This window comes from Arvicola amphibius, chromosome 4 (assembly GCF_903992535.2).
Source record: "Arvicola amphibius chromosome 4, mArvAmp1.2, whole genome shotgun sequence".
NCBI classification, from domain to species: Eukaryota; Metazoa; Chordata; class Mammalia; order Rodentia; family Cricetidae; genus Arvicola; species Arvicola amphibius.
The window spans coordinates 13,979,987-13,999,901 of record NC_052050.1 but is presented as its reverse complement, the minus strand read 5'-3'; the positions used below and the strand labels follow the sequence as shown (position 1 = coordinate 13,999,901).

The window sequence follows — 19,915 nt, the reverse complement described above, 5'->3', positions numbered from 1 at the left end:
GTCTCAAACAAACAAAACCAAAAAGAGGGCTGGCAAGATGGCCCAGTTGGTAGAAGGTGCCTGTTGTCAAGGCTCTTGACCCGATACTGCTCCCGAGGATCCCTTTGGTAGGACAGAACTGACTCCCACAAGACGGCTCAGTGGGTAAGAAGAATATTTGCTGTACGAATATGGGTGTCCAAGTCCACATCGCCAGCAGGCACAGAGAAAAAGCCGGGAACAGGGTGTGTGTCTATAACTCTGGTGTTGGAGAGCAGAGACATGCAGGTTCTGGAAGCTTCCTGTCCAGGCAGTCTAATGGAAAGATCCATGATGTTCTTCTTTGCCTTACCATGTATATGTAGAGATGTGCCCATGCACACATATGGTACACACCAACCAGTCAAAGAAATGGACTGAACTGAACTGCAGTCAGGTGAGCCTCGTGGCAGATATGTGTGATCTCACCACTTGGGAGGAGGCAGAGGCAGGAAGAACAGGAGCCGAGGTTATTGTTGGCTAGATAGCAAGTTTCTGGCCTGCCTGTGTAAATTAGAGCCAGCTCCAAAAAGAGGAAGACAAGAAGTAGAAGAAGAAAAAAGAGAGACAGAAGAAGAAGACGAGGAGGAACAAAAGGAAGACACTGAGTTGTAAGAACACTGGGCAGGAAGTGTCTGTGCGAGATACCAAGATGTTGTTGGCCAGGGTCTCCCACTCGGGGGGGGGGGGGGAAAGCACGAGAGTGGTCAGGAATTTCTTTCGGGTGTAAAGATTTGAATCCTGGAGAGAGATGCCTAGACAATGTAATTGAAGAGAGGCCTAAAGACTGACTTGGCATTCAAACTAATCAGGTGTGGCCATGGGTGATGGAGGAGAGAGAAGATGTGGAAGGAAGAGGGATGCGAGGAGGGAATCGGTGCTGCTGGTGTCAACCAGCTCAGAAACAGAAGAGAACCAAGCGGAGCCCCACAACATGGTTCCCATTGGGTCCCTAACTGAATAGGATCGAAGCAATCTGAAGAGGTGGTCGGTCAGTCCATTTCACACATCAGCACCCCCTCTCCTTATCGCCTTGTGCTGATAACAGTGTGTCATTAATTCCCCGAATATTCACTAAGTATCTATATCATGGCCCCATTCGGAAGATAGTACAACACAGATGTGAGTGGGTCAGTTGATAATAAAACAAATTGATAAGACAATTCCCAAGGACAGTAGTAGGAGAGAGGGAACTGTTCCATTTAAGGGCATCACAAAGGTCCTCCTGGAGGAGTGACGCAAACAGAGGCTTGAGGGATGACAAGAAGATCACTGGCAGATTGAGGGAAACAGTTTTCCCAGGGGAGGAAAGCCTGGGGTGATGCAGGGGAGAGGGAGATCACCCTGGCCTCATCATTGAGGAAAGGAAGACCGTGCAAGGGCTTTGAGCTGGCAGGCCGTGGCTGGGAACCTAGGTTCCTTTCAAGTGTGATGCAGAAGACTTAAGGGGGAGTCACATGATTTGCATGTGGACATCAGGATGTAAGAGGCAGGCTGGGAGCACAGAGAATTAGGCGGGTTCTCTTAGCCCAGGTAACAGGTGGCATCTCGGTCAGGAACCTGTCATAGAAGCAGTGACATAAATGGAGTCTGTCTTTGGGCCAAAGCTTTTCTAAAGCAAAGAAAGACCAAAGAGGCAGTCTGGCAGGCGCAGCTCTTGCTCTTCGGTTGATTACTTACTTACAAGGAAGCTCAGATCGCCCACTTAAAGTTGCCAATCATTGTATTACTGCATCCTAGTGGCTAAAGAAATGCAGGAACTGGAAGAGGAGAAGCAACAGGGGGACCCTGGAAACAGGACTTGGGAGCCTTCATTAGCAGGGGACACCTTTGGCCACCCTAGAGGTATCCAGAGCTCTGGGCTCCAGTTCCCAACACCATTGGAGATTCGTAGAAGCTCTGAAAAGCGGTGACTCAGGGGAGGTTCCTCCCAAGACCGCCTCTTCCTAGTTCGCTGGGAATGACTCACCTGCTCCCTCCCTCAAGAGTGACCCCGGGGCCAATCCCTTAATGAGTCCACACCTCACCCTTCTCTTCAGGCTGGGACAATAGACCGGTGGAGCTTTAGGCTCCCTAGGGGCAGAGGTTGTCAGCAACCACCCAGGTGGCTCCAGACACCTCAGGTGGGATCCGGAGGTGACTAAAAAAGGCAGACCCAGGACCCTCCCCTTGCATTGAAAAGAGGGTGTGCAGGAGCCAATGCCCGTGCTTACAATTTCTTCGATTTTGTAGAGCCATTTAGCAGCATTTTGTTCGCAAGCTTTGGTGTGTTGGGGAATAGCACTCCCCCACCCCTACCCCGGGGATTAAACTCTCCCGAAAGCTAAGCACAGGATCTACCCGGAAAGTCTTGGAGGATTTTCTTCTGGACACCAAATCTTGTTCGGGGTAGGCAGAAGTCCTCAAACTCAGCAATGCTTACACTTGGAGGCTTTGGGAAAAGAGCGTAAAGGGTGGGGGTGGGGAGTTAATCAACAAACCTCTATTTCTGGCAGGACAAGGGCCGCAAGAAGCTGGTATTTTAGAGAGCAAAGCGGGTGGTCACCTGAGCTAGGTGTCGCACGCCCGAAGCAAATGGGCGGGGCGGAGAGCGCGCGCCGCTTGTCTTGCGGCGAAAAAGCAGATGCCCGCGGGATGCTCGCTGAGGTCCGTAGCCGGCGCACGGTCGCCTCCTACTTCCTGCGCCCTAGTCGCCTCCGAGCCACTCTGGACATCCCCCTCCTCTCTCTGCCCCGAGCCAGCGTGGCGCCCGCCTTCTACCTAGTCCCGCCGCCTGGGGTCGCCGCCCTGTGGGAGCAGGACAGTTGGAACGCGGTAGGCACTGCCTCCCACCTTCCCGGGGGCCCTCCTCCCGGCCCAGGAGCGCATCCGCACCCCACCCGGAATCTGCAGCCTGGCTCTCCGGAGTTACCTGCTTGGGGAAGTAACTGTCTGCAGTTTGGACTCTAACCCGTGGGATCTTCGGAGCCCAAAGCCACATTCCTAGGGGAGGGGTCTTCTGACCTAGAGGGTCGCGGATCACATTACCCGGCGAGAGGAGACGGCGCGAGGCTGAGTAAACCCGGGGTAAAAGTTGCATTTAGCTTAACCTTCCCAAACCCCAATTGCGCTTTTCCTGGCGTTCACAGAGTTCCTGGAATCCCGGGGCCTCTGAGTGGCTTCCCAGGATACAGGCACTGTCCCCGCGCGCGGGTGCGACGTGCGTGGCGGATGCCCCGGGGCGGGAAGCGCGAGCGTTTGCAAGGACCCGGGGCTGAGGAACCGCTCGCAGGCGTGCTCATGCTTGCGTCCTTGCATCCCTGCATGCATCCATGCATCCGCCAGCGGCTCGCTCGCCACCCGCGTCCAGGACACCCCATGTTGATTGAATGCAGAAGTGGGGTATCTGCATGCCCGGGCAGGATCGCGGCGGGGCAGACGGTTCGCATAGGGAATAGGGGAGATCCGAGCAGGGAGATAAGAGAGCACCCCAAAGGCACAGTTGGAAATCCGGGGGGGGGGGATGTTCCCCGCGGAGTCCCGCAGGCGCTGAAGGGGGCCGGGCGGGCCTCTGGGGCCAACTTTCCGGCGGGAGGTGCGGCCGGAGGGGGCGGCGCCGGCGGCAGGAGGCGGGAGTAGGGGGCCGAGGGGGGGGGAGTCACTTTAAAGGCTCTTTCTTACCCATAATGCTTTGTGGGGACGTTGACAAGTGGATCCAAGATGGCGTAGAAAGTAATGACAGGTAAGTCCTGACTTCCCCGTTCTTCGCTGCCCGGGTCGCTTCAGGAGCCTCCAGAGCCATCCGGGGAGAGGCCCGGACTCTCCTCGGGTGCTCCGGGTCCCGGGCAGCGCGGCCCCGAGGACAGCGGGGGGTCCCGACGGCCGGCGGCAGGGCCTGGGGAGCGGGGCTCTCTCTGAGGCGAGGCCCGGACGCTGGAGCTGTTTACTGCTTCTTCCCCTCCTCAGTCTCCTCTCCCTTCCGCTGGGGGGCTGAGGCGCCAGCTGCGCAGGCGGTGGCCCGGGGGTCCTTGCACACGCCCGAGGTTCGGGGCGACCCGGGAGCCCGCGCGAGGGTGCTCGGGCACGGGCCGCCCCGAAGTCTCCGCACGCCCAGCGCCCCCCGGGGTCGCGGCTTAGGGTGGGGAGCGGGCGGCCTCCCACGCCGCGCGCAGTGCAGCCCTCCGGGTTAGCACTTCCACTTGGGGTGGGGCGGCGATCCCCCGGGAAGGGGACACCACGAAAAGTGGGTCAGGGGGGCGCCCCAGAGCCCAAGATTTACTGTGGGCCCCCTCCCCACCCTCCTCCTGGGACGTGCGTGGCCCGTGAGCACATCTACAAAAACAAAACCACTATCTCTTCCCAGAGAAAGTGGCCTCCAAAGGCCTGTCTCTCTGTCTCTGTCTGCCTCTTTTTCCAAGGGCTGGACACACAGCCTTAACTGGGAACTTTGATTTTTCTTCCCCAAACGATTTCAGTCGTCTGCCCTGTGGCCTTTGCTGAGGGTCCTTTCAGACAGGGCTGGAAGCCAGAGTCTTCAGATTCCTTTTGGGTTAGGAACCTTGTAAGTTTTTGTTGAACTCCGAAATTGGCATTCTTTTTCTCATGGCAAACTTACACTTTTTAGGCAAGCCATTAATATAATCAAAAGTGTAACTCCAGAGATAGTGGATTCCAGGAGCGGGGTGGGGGGGGAAGGAGGGAGACATTATCTGGCCTAATTTGTTCTTGATTTTGTCCTCCCTCCACCATATGAATAGCTTCCCCCCCTTTCCTCTTTCTCCCCCTTTTATTTTTGAAAGCAAGACTAATCAGGGGAAAAGATGGCTTTATTAAGATTTAAGAACACTTGTAATCTGTTACTGAAAGAAAATATTTTCAGATTTATGTAAAAGAAACAGATTTTTTTCCCCCACAAATCTTTACACTGGACTGTTTTTGCAACTTTTTCCACTTGAACTCTCCATTGTTCTTTTACTTCTGGGCGATGTAATGTTTGATACCGATAATGGCTCCAACTGGTATTGTATAGATACTCTGCTTTTCTGTTTGCCCCAGGAATTGGATGAAGTAATTCATCACTAATGAACTACCGTGCCGGGGGATGTGCAAGGTGAGACTGATGTTAAAAACTCTGCCCTGTTTTCCCTCTATGGTAAGCAATGCAAGGGTAAGGCTGACACTACTTTCCAAGTAGACCAGTCTCCCCGTTTGGACACAGGCAGGGCTAGAGGTAGCAAAGTTGTGCCATCCTTTTGAGTGGCTCCAACTTATTCACACATAGTGGAGCTATGTCTAGAGCCAAATGTTATTTGTGGCTATCCTTGATCAGTGTCTTCTCCAGGAGTAATTATAGATTGCCTCTTCAAATTTCCTTGTGTCACTTTAATTGGATGGTCTGGATTTTATCTGTTTTGATTCCCAGTACACGCCACTCTCAGTATAAGCAATTGGGTAGATGAGTTTACACACCCACCATTCGTGGGACTTTTTTGAAGTCCATGTCCATTGGCAACACTTTTCAGCAAACACATCACTTATGCTGTTACTTAGTTTGTTGTTTTGTGGCACTGGTATGTATGAACTTGTGGGTTCACACATCTTAGATAAATGCAGAATGACTGAGATACATCCCCAGATCCTTTTCTTTTCTGAAAACTGAATAACAAATGCCTGATAACACTTTGAAGCAGAAATGATAATACCAAGTTCTGTGTTGCTTACTGGGGATATGACTACTCTGTCATTATTTTTGGTCCTATATGGTGTTTCAGTTCAAATTTTTGTTTCATTTATCCCATGTAATACTTTGGAATTTTTGGGGGGTGGGGCAGGTTTTTACTACTGAAGGTTTGGCTGACCTAGAACTTGCTAAGTAGGCAAGGCTGGCCTTGAACTCTCAAGTGCTGGTACGCTACCACTTGTGGTTTAGTGCCTTGGATTTAAAGGACATTATATATGTGGGTGAACAGTTTGTCCTGTGTGCCAGGGAGGGAGAATCTTGTTTTTTTATAGTTTTCAACCAGTTTCCCTACTTAAGATACCTTCCTCTGGTGGTTTTAGAACAGCATTTCTCAACCTGTGGGTCATGGTCCCTTTGGGGATTGCATATCAGATAGCCTGCATGTCAGATTTTACATTACAATTCCCAATAGTAGCAAAATTATAGGCAGGAAGTAGCAACAAAATCATTTTCTTTTTTAATTTTTGAGACAGGGTTTCTCTTGCACCCCTGGCTGTCCTGGAACTCTGTAGACCAGGCTGGCCTCGAACTCACAGAGATCCTCCTGTCTCTGCCTCCCAAGTGCTGGGATTAAAGGTGTGCACCAGTACCACCTGGTTGACCACTTTGTTGTTGCTGCTGGTGTATGTGTGTGGTTTTATTATTTTGGCTGCGGTGATGGTCGTAAGAAGTGGTATTTTTGTTTTGGTTTTTCTTGAGACAGCATCTCACTACGTAGCTTTGGTTGGCCTGGAGCTCTATGTAGACCAGACTGCAGAGATCCACCTACCTTTGTCTCCTAAATTCTGGGACTAAAGACATATACTATTATAACACTGGGCCTTTGTCAATATTGCTCTTCTTCTTTTTTTTTGTTTGTCTTTGAGACAGGGTTTTGCTTGTACCCTGGCTCTCCTAAAACTCACTCTGTAGACCTTGCTGGCCTCGAGCTGAGAGATTTGCCTGCCATTGCCCACTAAATTTTGAGATTAAAGGCCTATGCCATAGATGCTCAGCTTTTTGGGGGGGGGCATGAAATAATCTTACAGTCACCAAAACATGAGGAACTGTATTAAAGGATTGCCACATTAGGAAGGTTGAGAACCACTGCTTTAGAAAAATCTAAATATGGTCAAATGATTTATTACAGATTTGTTTATCTCCCCCCACCCAGCATATTTGGGCATCAAGATTTTGAAATCCTCACAAATTTTTCATATCTAGTACATCTTTGTCCGCTCCTTCAGCACAGTGGGTTGGTGTTTCAGCGGCTATTGGCTGAAGGAGCGGAAGGCGCTCCCGCAGCACATCTTTTTAAGAATAAGCCGTGTTCCCAACCCCTCAAGATTGAGGCATATAGTCAACACTTTGCCTTTAAAATGCAGCAAAGGGAGTGGGGACCTTGGGAAGAGGTAGACAGAGACTGAGGTTCTTTGAGCACACAGCACTTCCACTGGTGTTGACTCAGCAGTGCTTCTTTTAATTGTAACTTTTGGGAGAGCAAATACAGAGTTTTACGTTTATGTTCATTGTGTGGGTGGAGGCATAGTCTTGTCTTAGATCTGCCAGTTTTAAGTCTTTCTCTTGTCTTGTTTGAAATCTATAGGTAATTTTGTGGCCAGGAGCCAAGTATTTGCTTTTGCTCCCAGAAATGTTCTCACTTGTGGTTTAAAATTGAATACTTAGGCTAGGTAATCCTGTGGAACTACTGTTACTTAGCTTGAATTGTGTTGAGACATTTTTCATAGTTTCTAACATGAAGACAGATGTTATTCTCTTTGAAGTTAGTGGTTGACCATCAAGCAACTTGTCACACGAAGTTTTTTGTTTGCTTTTTATATTTCGAGACAGGGTTTCTTTGCATAGCCCTGAATGTCCTGGAACTTGTTCTGTAGACCAGACTGGCCTTGAACTCACAGAGATTCACCTGCCTCTCCCTCCCGAGTGCTGGCATTAAAGGCATGTGTTACCACTACTTCCAACTACACAAAGTATTCTAAAATGGTAAATACCACAGTGTCAAAGGTTACAGTGGAGTAGAAGTCTGTGTCTTTGAACTGACTGAAGATATGGCTTCTTTGTCTTTTGGCTAGTAAGCTAGAGCACTGTTTTTAGATAAGGTGGTTATTTTTGGAGGAGTCAGTTAATATAATCTGGTACCCTCTTTTAGCTGGGAAAGTTGCCTTTTGCCATTGTTTTTTTTTTTGTTTGTTTGTTTATTTTTGTTTCTTAAGACAGCAGTTTCTCAGTAGCTTTGGAGCCTGTCCTGGAACTAACTCTTGTAGAGCAGGCTGTCTTGGAACTCACGGAGCTCCGCCTGCCTCTGCCTCCCGAGTGCTGGGATTCAAGGCTGCAACTCCACCATCCAGCACCTTTTGCCATTGTTAAAAAGAAATTTCATCATATAACTTAAATGAATCCATCATTGCTTTTAAAGTCTGTATAGCTATCTGGACTGTACACATTTCAGTGACTAGGACAAAAATGCTAAGAAACATTCCTGCTTCTGGAGGGCCTTGTGAGACTTAAAAATGTGCAGTGTAGCCGGGTGGTGGCGCACATCTTTAATCCCAGCACTCGGGAGGCAGAGGAAGGTGGATCTCAGTGATCTCAGCCTGGTCTACACAGCAACACAGCGAGTTTCAGGGCAGCCAGGGCTGTTACACAGAGAAACCCTGTCCCGAAAAACAAAAACAAAACAAAACAAAAAAAGGAAAAAGTCTGTAGCATATGCTCTGGAAAGATGGTTCAGTCATTCAAAGTACTTGTTGCTCTTGCTGAGGACCTGTGTTCAGTTCCCAGTATCTACGTGTCCACTTACAACCATCTGTTCCAGGGGATGCAGCACCCTTTTGTGACCTGGGCACCAGGCATGTATGTGGTACATAGACAAATGTACAGGCAAAACACTCATACACACTAAATACAAAAAGTCTAGAAAGGAACAAAAGATTGTAATGTTTTCATGAAAAGCTGAGTGTAGTGCAGAGGGACCCTCAGGGAAGGCTGCTAACTCTTAGAAACACACCTGTGTCTAAGAGGTAGCTTGACAGTACCACTGAATGCAAATCAGCCTGTAATTGTCTGTCACTCACTACTTCAGATCCAAATGCAGGCCCATTGCAAGCAATAAGGTTCTTAGGGTTGTTTATTTTCATGACTTAGGTAAACATACTTGCAAATGTAATTGGATTGCTAAGTAGTGTTTTGAAATGTTTTCTACAAGTGAAGTGTAACATGGAGAGAGTGTCACACCGGCTTGCCTGTCTCTTCATGGCACTGGCGTGTCAGGGCTACCTCTGTAGCATGAGCGAGCAGTGGCACAAAGTCCTTCTCTTGCCACTTCAGGAGTGGCTGACATAACCCTTGAAAATCCTGAATCGGATAGTCATTATTCCTCTTTTTAAGACTTATCACTGACAAATCATGAAGACCAGTTGCATGTCACACATGTAAGTACATATATATCTGTCAAGTATTTGTTACACTTTCAGTCAGCTGAAAGAAATTGAAAGTTTCCAATTTAAATCTAAAGTCTTATCAACTCTGTATACTTATAATCATTCTGGGTCCGTTTTCTAAGAACAGGGAGTCTGGTGAAACTGGAATTTGTCTAGCTTTTGAATAAAAAGTCTAGTTTATCATATATATGTATATATTTATGAATGTATATACATACGTATTTAAAAGTTTTAGTGTTCGTGTATACATGTGCCTGTCCAAAGGAGAACTTTGGCGTTGGCTCTCTCCTTCCAACTTCACATGGATCTGTAGACTGAACTCACGTGTCAGTCTTGTGCAGCGAGTGCCTTTACCCACTACTAAGCCATCTCTCCTGTACGCATCACATTTTTGGACTGATCCACTCTGAAGTGTGAATGATTGTGAGTTTTATTTCTGTGCCATATTTTCAGTTTTCTTATCACGTCTGAATTTGCTTTTTCACTTTTCTTTGTGGAAATATACCTTATGCTGGAAATTCTTGTAAACACAGCCTGTCAGGTATATTTATAAATAATATAGTTGGAAAAATTGCACAGAAATCATGCATGCATATGGTAAGTTAAATTGAGCAACACTTGAGTATATACAACAAAGACTAAGAGTGGTGCTGGAAAGATGGCTCTGTGGGTAAGAATAGTTAAGTACCCAGCACCCACGTGGGTAGCTCACAACTGCCCGTAACTTCAGCTCTTCTGGTTTCTGTGGTACTTGCACACATGTGGCATTTACACAGACATAAATACTGTTCACCCCCCCCCCCATATTAATAAGAAAAGGATTAGCTGGGTGGTGGTGGCACATGCCTTTAGTCCCAGTACTAGGGCGGCAGAGCAGGCAGATCTTTGTGAGTTCGAGACCAGTTTGATCTACAGAATACAGAATGAGTTCCAGGACAGCTAGGGCTGTTTATACAGAGAAACCCTGTCTCAAAAAACCAAAACCAAAAAAAGAAAAAGATTAAAAACAAAACCCCCCTCCTCCAAGCCCCTGTTCTCACTCAGTCTCCCTCTTCTGCATGGCCTTGGTAAAGAGCTGGGTGTCATTGAGGTTTTGGAAGACCCCTCTGATCCTAAAGTGTATTGGCAACAGTAGGAGAGAGAAATCCAGAATGCATGGCTGTTGAATTAGACAAAGGATGTCTATTCTGCTCTGCTGTGACGTTAAACATTAGTGGCAATCTACTGTCAAACTATTAAATGTTTAGACAGTTAGTATTGAGGTCAGGCTGGGTAAGTTTTTATTTTGCTCATCGTCTGTCTGTCTGTCTGTCTGTCTGTCTGTCTGTCTGTCTGTCTTACCTATCCATCCATCCATTCATCTGTTTATTGTGTTTTGAGACATTACTCTGGCTGTCCTAGAACTCCCTCTAGACCAGAGTGGCCTTTCACAGCGATCCTGCCTCTGCCTCCTGAGTACTGGGAGTAAAGGCATATGCCACTACGCCCTACTACCATTGTTAGATTTTTTTAAAATTTTTATTTATTTCTTCCACATACTTTGATATTTTGCCTGCATGTATGTCTGTATGAGGATGTCAGATTCCCTGGAACTGAGTTACAGAGAGCTGTGATCTGCCTTGTGGGTGCTGGGAATTGAACCCAAGTTCTCTGGAAGAGCAGCCAGAGCTCTTAGCCTCGAGCCATCTCTCCAGCCCCCATTGGACTCTATGATAAGGTCCCCATATGTTTACTGTGGACTTTTTATAACCCGTTGGGTCCATTGTCTAGCATCTTACAAGACAGTTATTTCCATTTTGGGAAGAAGGAATTTAGGCTTGAATGTGAACTAACATAGTAGAAGAACATTGAATAGTGTTGATGGTATTCTTTCTGGAAAACTTTGCTCTTTTTTCTGGTTAGTTTTACTTTCTTTTTTTTTTTTTTCTTCATTATTTTTGAGATGAGTTTTGTGTAGCCCAGGTTGGCTTTGGACTGTGTAGCTGAGCATAAACTTTTTTTAGAGCATAAACTTAAACTTTTTTAAATAAAAAATTTTCAGATTTATTTTATGTATATGAATGTTTTTTCTGTATGTATGTACTATATGCATGTCTGGTACTCTTGGAGAAGGAAGAGGGCTCTGGATCCCCTGGAACTGAGTTTCAGATGGTGTGAGCCACCATGTAGGTGCTGAGAACTGAATCCTGATCCTCTGAAAGAACAGCAAGTGCTGAAACGTCTTTCCTTTCCCAATTTTGAACTTTTGATCCTCCTGCCTCTACTTCTTGGGTACTGGGATTGTAGGCCTGTGTCACCATGCCAGTTCTGGGTATTGAACTCAGTCTCTATGAATGCTAGACCAGCACTCTACTCCAGATGAGGGATGTAGCCCTGGAGAAGCTGACTTGCCTGAGGTTGCGCAGCTCAGCAGTAGCAGTGGGAAAGCTTTTATGTCTAGAGGCTGTGTCAGGGCCTTTAGTCCATGGCTGGTTCTGCTAGATCTGATTGTGTTACTGGGGACAGAGAGGCCAGATGCTGTGCATAGTGAATACAGATGCTTCTGAAATGATGTAGCGATTGATAATTTTTCTTTGTTGTGTATTTCTTGGAGACAGGGTTTTGATATATGGCCGAGGCTGACCTCAAATCCAAGACTCTCCTGCCTTAGTTTTTCCAGTACTGGGATTACATGTGTGTGCTACCACGCCTGCCAATCTGTGGTATTTAAAGGCTTTCTTTTTTTTCTCTCTTTCAGAAATTATAAAAAGATCTGATGGGCTATTTGGGTGATACCCAGTGCAGTGAACTGCAGGTGAGTATAGATGGCTTAGGAGAGTGTTACAAAGGAGAAAAATACTCAATGATGTATGAAGAAGGGACAGGAGAGACTTCATCTTTTTACTTTTTTTGGGGGGGGTGATAGGGTGTCTCTGTAGCTTTGGGCCCTGTCCTGGAACTTGCCTGTAGATCAGGCTGTCCTCAAACTCATAGAGATCTGCCTGCCTCTACCTCCCAAGTGCTAGAATTAAAGGCGTGTGCCACCACTGCCCACCACTTATATTAATTATTTTATGTGCTTTGGCATTTTGCCTGCATGTATGTCTATGTGAGGATGTCAGATCTTAGAGTTACAGACAGTTGTGAGCTGCCATGTGGATGCTGGGAATTGAATCTGGGTCCTCTGGAAGACCAGTCAGTACTGTTAATCTCTGAGCTACCTCTCCAGCCCCCATGACTTTTTCTTTAAATGTTATTTTTTTAATGTATGAGTGTTCTCTCCGCATGTTTGCCTGCACACCAGAAGAGGTTATCAGATCTCATTACAGATGGTTGTGAGCTGCCATGTGGTTGCTGGGACTTGAACTCAGGTCCTCCCGAAGAGCAACCAGTGCTCCTAACTGCTAAGCCATTTCTCTTGTCCCTCATTGTGACATTTTTATACCTATGTGTCACTCACTGTACCTTGGTGATGTTTGGAGACTCCATCTTGACAAGTCTGGCCGGAAAAGATGATGTGGGGCAGGGTGGAATGATACAGCCGCCCACAGCAGGCAGCCTGGGGCTGTAGGACCTGAGTTGGCTGCTTCTGCACAGATTAGACAAAGATAGCTCAAGGCACTTCCTGCTGCCCTGTCGGACTAGTGCGCAGAGATCAAGGGCAGTGGGAGGGGAGGTTCTTCCTGCACTTTGGTTTTGAGTGAGTAAGGGCACTGAGGCTCAGTTTGTCTCCTGTGATGGGGGTGGGGGTTCTTGTCAGCTTCTATGTCAGCATTCTTAAGTGCTAGTCACCTTGTGTTCTGAAGACTAAACTCCGAGCTGCTTTCCGCAATATCTACTCTTTATGTTGGGTCATGGATGACTATGTGTGGATGATTGTATAAAATACATGTCTGTTATGTTCATAATCAGTTTGGAGGACTGAGATACTGAGACTATTCCAGTAGAAACAAAAGGTGGGACTTTGTTCCCAAGGATTATATTGCTTTTATTTAGCGCTATCAACCTTTCAGATTATTTACATTTTGCTGAAATGCCTACTAACTAAAGAGAGTTAGCCTATCTTCTTGGTCCATTCTCTTTGTCTTTGATGTTACAATAGAAAAGGTAGAGAGCCAGGTGTGCTTGGTATGTATCTTAAATCTCAGTAACCAGGAGGCTGAGGCAGAAGGGTGGGGAATTCAAGGTTAGCTTCAACTGCATAGCAAGTTCTAGGCCAGCAAAATATCTATCTATCTATCTATCTATCTATCTATCTATCTATCTATCTATCTATCTATCTATCTGTCTATATCTTAACAAACTTTCTTAGTTTTGAAATTGTTCAGTGTTTGGGTTTATTACCCAGAAACAGTAGCTTTTCTTTTTGGCATTGCATTTCAAAATGTTCATACTTTCAATTATGATTTGTAATAATTTGATGCTTTAAAAACTTTTATCATGTTATAAACTTCACAGTTTTAATCCCAGCATTTGGAGGTGAGGATGGTGGGGGGGCAAAAGCAGGCGAATCTAGCCTGGTCTTCCTGGATCCCTGTTTCGTTCCTGGTTTTTCTTTTGCAATGCTAGGGATTGAACACAAGCCTTGTGCATGCCAGTCAAGAACTCTCCTGTAACTATATCCCGAGCTCCTGGAAGACTTAGTGTTCTTCAATAGGTCATTAGCACCAAGATTTCTTATTTTGGTTCTGGGCTGGGCCCTCAGGCTGTGAGCACACAAGATGCACTAGGTGTCACTGGCTCTAAACTTATTTTCCATTTATTTTCAGTACTAGCCTTTTGTTAGGCATCCTCCTCTCCAGGAAGCCTTGCTATCTTGCCATTTGAACTCTGGTTGGTAATATTTATAAGAACTTGCTGGCTACTTTTTATCATTTGGTATAAGCTTGAGTTTTTAGTCATTTTTACTGTGTGTAAATGAACATTTCTTTTCTCTTTGATTAATTTTTGCAATATAGACTAAGTTGACTTCAAACCTGGACTCTTGCTGTCTGTGCCTCTCCTGAGAATTAGTATTAGCCGAGTGTGCGACCACACCTGGATCTTCTGTCTGTTTAACTTACACTTTCTGGCCCCTGGTTCTTTTTTTTTTTTCCCCTCATTTTTTTATTAAAAATTTCCATCCCCTCCCCTCCTCCTCCCTGGTTCTTTGATATGTCCTTGAACCTGTCTTTTCATTGTGACAGCCCATTGCTGAGTCAGCACAATGTTCTTGTGACTCCTAGAGACATGAACACAGCAAACCTGTGTATTTTTGAAGTTTACACGTGATCATGGCTCCCTAGTCATTACAGTAACTTGTGATTATTCTTTGTCTCTTGAATATGTGTGCGTTTTGCACCATTCATCTCATGTAGGTATGTGGAGAGGGTTAGAAGTCTATTTGAGGTAAATTATTGGTCCTCGATAAACTAAGATGGAGACAGGCAAAGAGGGCCGTGTTTGTATCTCAGTACTTGGGAAGACTGGAGAATTACTAGATGAGGTACTTGGACAACATATGGAATCCAAGCCACCTTGAGCTATAGTGAGACTTTGTTTCTAAGATCTAAAAAGGGAGCTGAAGAGAGCTCAGCAGTTAAGAGCACTGGCTGCGCCTCTAGAGGACCCAAGTTCAATCCCTAGCACCCACATGGCAGCTCACAACTGTCTGTAATTCAAGTTCCAGGGATCTGACATCCTTACACAGACATACAGGCAAAACACAAATGCATATAAAATAAAAGTAGATAAATTGTTAAAATATTTAAAAAAATCTAATAGACCAACCCAACATTAGAAAAGCTGAGGCAGGAGGATATACCCTGTTTCAAAAAAAAAAAAAAAAAAAAAAAAAAGGACAAGAAAACTGAGGTGGAGGTAGCCATGGTGTGTGGTCATCCTGGCCAGGTGCACACAATCTCTGTGTTAGTGCCCGCCAGAGGGATGGGTGGTTCTGTTCTTGGGACCTGGATCTCAGTCCAGACACTCGTACACTTGTTTCCTGGGTGTATTGGAGCATTCTTTTTTTTTTTTTTTTTTACAATTATCTTATTGTTTATTATGTTTGTTTCTGTGTGCACACACACATGTGTCCATGTGTGTGGGTGGCTATAGAGGCCAGAAGAAAACCAGAGGGACAGCTCCTCTGCAGCTGCAGTTATAGGCAGTTGTGAGCCACCTGACATTGGTGCTGGAACCAGAGCTTTGGTCCTTTATAAGAGCAGGGCATGGTCTTCTTCTTTTCTTTTTCTTTCCCCCAGAGACAGACAGGGTTTCTCTGTTTAACAGCCCTAGGTGTTCTGGAACTAGCTAACTTTGAACTCACAGAGATCCTGCCTCTGCCTCCTGAGTGGGATTAAAGGTGTGCGCTACCACTGCCAGGTACAGTGCATGTTCTTGACTGATGAACCATCTTCCCAGCCCCTGGAATTTTCTTTTTCTTTTTTTCTTTTTCTTTTTCTTTGTCTTTTCTTTTCTCCCCTCCCCTCCTCTCCCCTCTCCTCTCCTCTCCTCTCCTCACTTCTCTTTTCTTTTTTCTTCTCTCATAAATACACCCTGACTACCTGACTATAACCTCCCCTCCCTTCTCTCCTCCCAGCCCTCCTCCCACCTCCCCTCTCCCCTAGATCCACCATTCCTCTGTTCCTCTTCAGAAAAGAGCAGGCTTCCCAGGGATATCAACTGAACACAGCATAACAAGATACAGTAAGACTAGACACAAACCCTCATAGGTGGAAATGGATCCTAAGAGCAGGTATAAGAGTCAGAGGCACACTCACTCCCATGGTTAGGAGTCTCACAGAAACCCCAAACTGACCACAGCATTACATGCAGAGGTCCTAGTGCTGGCCCTTGCAGGCTCCGTGTTTGATGCTTCAGTGTCTGTAATCCCCTGTGAGCCCTGCTTAGTCGATCTGTTGGCCTTGTTCTCCTGGTGTCCTCGACCCCTCTAATTCCTACAGTCCCTCCTGTCCCTCTCCTGAGGGGTTCCCCAAACTCCACCTAGTGTTTGGCTGTGGGGCTCTGCTTCTTTCCCATGAACTGCTGGATAAAGCCTCCTTGATGATGATTGGGCTAGGCACTGATCTGGTTTAAGCTACGATATGTAATATTTTGATGCTTTAAAAACTAATTAGATGTTGATGAACATTTCATGTTATAAATTCCATAATTTTAAGATGAGAATTGTGGTGCATGCCTTTAATCCCAGCACTTGGATGCAAACGAAGACAGCAAGTTATGAGACAGCCATGGCTGGCTAGACAGGAAAAACAAACCAAGGGCAGGGTGAGAAATTTTACAATTTTAATTTACACATGGAAACTGGCCTCAGACACATTTTGTGGCCTCAGATGAGCTTGAATTTCTCTCCTGCTTCCACCTCCTGATATGTAGCTACCACACTGTGGGAACTGAACCTAGGGCTTTGTGCATGATAGACCAGCATCCTACCAACTGAACTGCATTATGTATGCCTCTCTTTTTGCATTAGTTATTTATGTTGCTGGCTGGTTTTCAGTTAGCCATTTTTAAAAAAGATATATGTATGAGTGTTCTGTCTGCGTGTACACCTACATGCCTGAAGAGGGCATCAGATCCCATTCTAGATGGTTGTGAGCTACCATGTGATTGCTGGGAATTAAACTCAGGACCTCTGGAATACACACACACACACTCACACACACCTTCTGACTATATCTCTAGTATAAATTTTGGAGTATGCTATTATGTTGAAGGATATTTATGTTAATGAATGTTTTTATGGATTTTGATGTATGTTGTTTTACTCTAGCACCAAGGATGTCATGCCAGTTTGTACTGCTAGCAAATACAGATTTTCCTCTTGGACTGTAAGTTGGATAGAAGTTCATGGTTTTTGTAAACATTTTCTTCTGATTTAGTAGTATAAAATGACTCTTGTATCTCATTGACCTTTAATGTTGTGTTTAACTGTTTGAGTCATCTTTGTCCTTTTCTTTTGCATTATTATGCAATCAAAATTAATGTGGGCTTTGCATGGTAAGGGAAGTATAACCAGCTAATGGATAACTGTTAGGAAGATGGCTAGACTGAGCTCATTGAAAAAGCTTGTAATGAGGATATAGTCTGAGTGGTAAGTGATATTGGGGATTTTAGCCGAAGGGGGATAGTCTGTGATTCCAAGATTCACCTTAGTAAGTGCTTAATGGATATTTCCACTGCAGGGTTGTGTCACCTGAGTACTTCAGATATCACAAAGGCATGTACTGGGGTGAAGGAGGAATCTGCTTGATGCTTAATCAGTTAGGGCTTCTGTCTTCTGATGTTCCTTGTGGCTGAGGATACCATTATGGTATGACATCCCTACTTCATTCATGGCATGCCTGTGCCTCAGCATGCGCTTTGGGAAACTCTGTTCTGAGAATTGGAAGAAAAACTGTAGTTTCTGTTGGAGAGGAGTGGACTGTCTTGTAAAGGGAATGCAGGCGACAGGAACTGAAAGACCAGATGAGGTCTTCTGATGAAGTGCTTAGGGACTTGGTGGGGGAATGGGACATTACAGCCTGAAGGGTGGCATGTAAGTCACAAGATGAAGAACAATTGGAAGAAGAGTGTAGAAGGAAACCTGGGGCAGAGCGGGAACTGCATGTTCTAATTACATGGGTTCTGGGGTAGTAGTGGCTTGGAGTGGAAGGTGGTGCTGCCCATGATCAGAATGGTGTGAGCAGGTGGCTTGGTAGGAAGCAGAGTGAGGCACAAGAGGCTGGTTGGATTCATGGCAGTTAAGTGAAGGATGATGAGGCTTGAATTAAGATGGCAGTTTTGGAAAGCAGTAGTAGATTTAAGAAGTATTTTGGAGATGGAGAGAGGTGGTGTCTGGGAGGTGGAGGGAGGGTATGCAGGTATAGGGATCCTAAGTATAAATCAGGTGAGGTTGTGGTTATGGTTGGGGGCCTGAGGTAAACATGGGGATAGATTCCTAATGATGTAGCATGAATAATAAAAACTAGAGACAGATAATTGGGGTTCAGCCTGAAGATCAGAAAAGCAAAGCAGCCAACTAACAACTAGAGATACTTTTTACTTCTTCCAAATCTTCAGACCAAAGGGGCGAGATCCTGTCTCCATGAATTCTCACACCCCACACTCCAGTGAGCTCCTGTCTTTTCCCCCTTAAAGTCTTCTCTCCGCCCAGCCATATTGCTGGAATTAAAGTCATGTGACCCCAAGTGCTGGGAGCACCTTTGTGTGAGCTCTGTTTCGCCTTTAGACAGATTTAGTCTTGTGTAGCCCAGGGTGGCCTTGAACTCAGAGACCCGAGTTCTGGGATTAAAGGTGTGAGACACCACTCCCTGGCCTGTGTGGCTGACTAGTGTGACTGCTTTGCACTCTGATCTTCAGGCAAGCTTTATTTATTAAAACACAAATAATATACCTCTATACAGTGGAGCACTTGCTTCTTGTCTCATCGTGGAAACACAGAAGGTCTTCCTGGGATCTGTGCTTGGAGATCTGGCAGTGTAGAGAACAATGAGTTGTTTTTGTTTTTGTTTTTGTTTTTTTTTTGTGTGTAGGGTTTTTCTCTATAACAGCTCTGGCTGTCTTGGAACTCACTTTGTAGACCAGGCTGGCCTCAAACTCAGAGATCTGCATGCCTCTGCCTCTCTAGTGTTAGAATTAAAGGCGTGTGTCACTACCACCTGGGTGAGAATGATGAGTTAGTAATGTTAGGCATTTCTATTATGGAAACTTGTGGATGCAGAAATGTGGGAAGAGGAGTGTTTGGCTGCTCAGCACTTCCACTTCAGTGTTGTCTCTCATCTCTTTTCTTCCCCATCACCTGCAGTGAACCATATGTGAGAAGTGATCCCATGACACTGATTTTGTGTGCAGGAGGAAAGTGGCCTGGTTTGCTTTATTCTCTTCCAGAATTATTATTATTATTATTATTATTATTATTATTATTATTATTATTATTTTAGTTTTTTGATACAAGGTTTCTCTGTGTAGCTCTGGTTGTCCTGGAATTCCCTCTATAGACTAGCTTCAGACTCACAGAGATCTGCCTGCCTCTGCCTCTCGCTTGATTTCTTTCTTTCTTCTTCTTCTTCTTTTTTTTTTTAAAGTAGCATGAACAACGTAGATGAAAAAACTCACAGAAATTCAATGGCTTCTGCTTCCCAAGTGCTGGGATTAACGGCATGTGCCACCACTACCTGGCTCAATTTCAGCTCCTATTAAAAGAAATTACTCAAACAGATCATAGAAGTTATTCTTTCATGCATTTAAAACATTTCCTGACACTGGGCGGTAGTGGCGCATGCCTTTAATCCAAGCACCAGGAGGCAGAAGCAGTCAGATCTTTGAGTTCGAGGTTAGCCTGTTCTATAGAATGAGTTCCTTGACAGCCAGGGCTACACATAGAAACCCTGTCTTAAAAGACAAAACAAAAAACAAACAAAAAAAGTATTTACTGTGTGACTAACTGTGTGAAACTATAGCTTCCATGACAAGGTTGATTCTGTTCCTTCTCTTAATTGTACTTTATTTTATTTTGCACGGGGAGGTTGCAAGGACAAGGAACAGAGAATGAGTGAGATGGAGATGCACGGTGTAAAAGACACAAAGAACAAATAAAGAGAAAAAACCATTTTCTACAGTTCTGATGTGGCGGTTCATGCCAAGGCAGGAGGATTGCTGTGAGTTTCTACTAGCCTGGGCTACATAATGAGTTCTTGGCTAGCCTGAGCTATGGCTTATGAGAGCTTGTCTTAAATAAACAAATAAACACAAAACT

At 45.6% G+C, this 19,915-nt stretch overlaps 1 protein-coding gene across 7 annotated transcripts in view; it reads left to right on the top strand.

Moving 5' to 3' along the window:
• Positions 1-3,697: 3,697 nt before the first annotated feature.
• Positions 3,698-19,915, top strand: part of Helz (helicase with zinc finger) — a 142,560-nt gene continuing 126,342 nt past the window's right edge. For 5 of the 7 annotated variants that reach the window (XM_038326182.1, XM_038326185.1, XM_038326181.1 and 2 more), the window contains exons 1-3: positions 3,698-3,739; positions 5,053-5,107; positions 11,915-11,971. The gene's annotated coding sequence lies outside the window, so the exon portion shown is untranslated. Of the gene's footprint in view, positions 3,740-5,052; positions 5,150-11,914; positions 11,972-16,930; positions 16,989-19,915 lie in introns of all 7 variants that reach the window. The other 2 variants (XM_038326179.1, XM_038326180.1) reach the window with 2 other exon arrangements.